This window comes from Setaria italica, chromosome VII (assembly GCF_000263155.2).
Source record: "Setaria italica strain Yugu1 chromosome VII, Setaria_italica_v2.0, whole genome shotgun sequence".
Lineage (NCBI taxonomy): Eukaryota > Viridiplantae > Streptophyta > Magnoliopsida > Poales > Poaceae > Setaria > Setaria italica.
In genome coordinates this window covers 17,171,906-17,175,473 of record NC_028456.1, presented here as the reverse complement: position 1 = coordinate 17,175,473, position 3,568 = coordinate 17,171,906, and positions in this window count along the sequence as shown.

Genomic DNA, 3,568 nt, shown 5'->3' with positions numbered 1-3,568 from the left:
TGCTTTGGCAAAACGAGCTCTGCAAACGGAAAAATGCATTCAGGCATGGTCGACTTCTAGAATCTACAATTGTTTTTTTTACAAGATATAAAACATCAATTTAAGGTGTGTTTTCTCCTCTTCTACCCAATTGCAGTGTCTCCAGCCTCCTGTGTAATTTCACTCGAGTTTTCATCCTCCCCAGCACCTATAGTATCATCTATAGCATGTATAGCATCATCTGTAAAATCTACAAAATATGAATAATTCCACCGGGAAACATGTTTGTTTAAATCAGACTGGTACATCCTGCAATTAATATTGTGAATCGTATCTTTACGACTGACGTTTGCCATGTATCCTTTTCAAATCTTGTAACTTGTAAGACTATATTGTGATGGAGAGACCAGCTTGTCTAGCAATAGAGGGGTAGATTCAATAATGTAGCAATGAAATCAACAGGCAAACAAAAAGCTTGATAGATATTATATGTTTTACTTTATCAAGGGCGTACGGAAGAACCGCCGACCAAGGTTCATACTCTTCGTGTGGCACAGCACTGCTGACACCATTTGAGGATGCCAATACATGGCTTTGCATCTCTGAACAGACTCCCAACAGGGTCAATTGCTAGTAAGCTTGTGGTGAAGTCGTTATTTTTTCAATCCTGATGCCTCCAATTCCCCTAAAGTTCTCCACCTCGTCAATCCTTTGCATTTGTGCACCACCTGACAATTATACGTTGGAAAGGAAGTCCAGTGATATATTTGGGGAACACTTGTCGCATCATCAATTCTGAATTGATTTATATTTGATCATACATTACACCGCATTTATCTCATCCATTTTTTCATGGAATACCACAATTTCTCTCCTCGAGAAATGTTACACGAGAAGTCTGCGTGTTCAGTCTTGTTTCTCAATTGAAGTGCTTTTCTAACAAACAATTATTCCAGCTTAATGACTTGCGCCTGACTTCTTCCACAAACACTATGTCAAGTCCCTAACACAGTTTCTCCTGCTATGCCCCTCTGTGTTGCACTGGTCCTACGGTACTATTTTCCATTCCTGCTAGCTAGCTCACACTCCTAATCGCCTGACGCCAGTGCCATCCATAGCTGCATACATTTGTTGTAGTGGTTTTTTGTTCATTCTCACCTTCCCTCCTCCTTTTTTGAGTCTCTGCCAACAATAAGTAATACTGGAGTTGATTATATCAAAGCTTGTGTCAAAGTACATATACACACAAGAAGGTGGCAGGTAATTGAAGGCACTAATGATTTTTTTAGTAATAGGAAATTAGTGATAAATGTTACAAGATTAAAACTTTGGTGCACAAAATCACATTATTACACAGAGAAGTCTCCATCTACTGTTGCTGAATTGTCATGCATACTGTGACATTCACCGGGTTATAGCTGCAGGAAAAGACAATAAAAAGTCTAATATTCCATACTGCATGATTAAGTTTTGGCAAAATTGGATCTGTGACACTGAAAGATGCGCGTTTTAGAAATGTACCACCGAAATTTCTGGAGTGAGTAAAAATGGATATGCTTGGAGGTTTGCAGTTAATCTTACTAAACATACTTGCTCATGTCGTCAATGGGAGGTAACTGGAAAGCCTTGTTATCAATGCCATAGCATATATAACCTCCCTAAGAGGCACACCAATTGAGAACTATGTGCATGAATACTATTCAGTCCAAAGGTTCAAAGACGCATATCAATTCGAGGTGAATCCAATGGGTGATAAGTCACAGTGGCCTACACCCTCACGCATCAAGAGGAGACTACTTAACTAGTTATTCTTGAAACATGTACCTCCATCTTATTATCTGTGCACTTGTTTGCGCATCGACAATTTGAACCATGTATGTTTGAACCATCTGTGCATGAACTATGTTTGAACCATGTATGTGCTCTCCATATATGTGTATGCATTCTGGATGTATTGCGCACAACAATATCACTTGGAATTGGTTTCTGAATCAAAAAATTGTCATTTCAAGAACAGATAAGCACAATAGTCATCTGGTAGTTGCAAACTGGTCACAATTTTTCACTGAAACAATTGTATTCATCCTCATTTAATAATACATACAACCATAATTGGTTACAATTTGAAACAACATATCCACCAATTTTTCTCCAGATCAATCCTTTTCTCCTTGCCTTCAACAGTCAAAAACCAACAACCAAATCTGCAACAGTCAGAAACCAATAGCCAAATTAGTGCTAGAAATGATGCACATTCCAGCCGTAACACCACAAATTGGAAGCAAAAATTCCTACTTGGAATTGCAAGACAGACAACATAGAAAAAGGCAGCCAGATTGCCTTGCGACCGGCTTCCTGAAGGCGAGCATGGTGGACTGGGCATGCCTTGCGAGCATCGACTTCCTGGAGAAGACGTACAGCGGCGCGGCACGGGGTTGCGGGCTGCGGCGGCATGGCGGCGAGGGGCGATGGGGCGACGACGGCGACTAGGTTCGCGGCGACGGCGGCCTGGAGGCGAGGGGTGACTGCCGCGGCGGCCTGGACGCGACGGGCGACGGCCGCGGTGGCATGGAGGCGACGGGCTGCAGAGTGCAGATGGATAAGGAGGTTTGGGCCTGGGGTTATGAGGCTAAATATGTCACTAATTCTAGCGTTAACGTCCGATTCGAATGGAATGGTAAAAATCTAAACGGAGATATCTTCGCTGGTATTAAAATTTACCGAGACGTTTCGATGGTAAATTTTTAGAACACGTATCTTTCAGTGTCACATATCCAATTGGGTATTAGCTATAGGAAACGTCAACAATCCTTTGATTATGTTAATTGGCTCAATCTACACTTTAATAATACCAAAATTTAACTTACAAATCTTACACTACTACATAATAAACCATCACCGCCTGAACCGGCGGTGATACACCATCACCACCAGTTATAAGGTTGGTGGGGGTTGTAAGAGGTTGAAACCGGCGGTGAAAGAAACTATCACGGCCGGTTCCAATTACGAACCGGCGGTGGAAGTTTTCACAGTCGGATCGTAATTCCAACCAGTTATGATAGAAGCAGTGGACCCGATATTTTAACTCAATTTGCTTCGCAAACTATCTCGCGTCTGCCACCGGCCACAGCCTCCCGACCCACGGCTTTATCCACTGTGCGTCGTTCAGTCTGCCGCCCAACCTTTTGCCTCTCTCCTCTCTCCACCGCCAGCTCTTCCCTCTCCTTTCTCCGTGGCCGGCTCTTCCCTCTGTTGTCTCTGTCGTTCTCTTGTCGTTTGTAGATGCCATGTTGAATGATGACCACTACCTGAGAGATGGCCACTACCTTAAACCCAGCAAGATATGTTTTCCCTCACTGGTGTATAAAGTAACGATGTCTTTCTTGATGGTTCCTATTCCCTCGAGGTATCTCATTTCTCACCTTCTCGAGCATGTTCCTATCTAACGAAGTATGTGATTGCGTCAACGTAACCTCGCACTAGTAGAGAATTGGCTTTCGATGCGCCCCCTTTTGTCCCGGTTTAAAGTTGGCCCGGATAAAGGTTTACCAACCCGGGACTAAAGGCTTCTGTCACTAGTGGGGGGCTC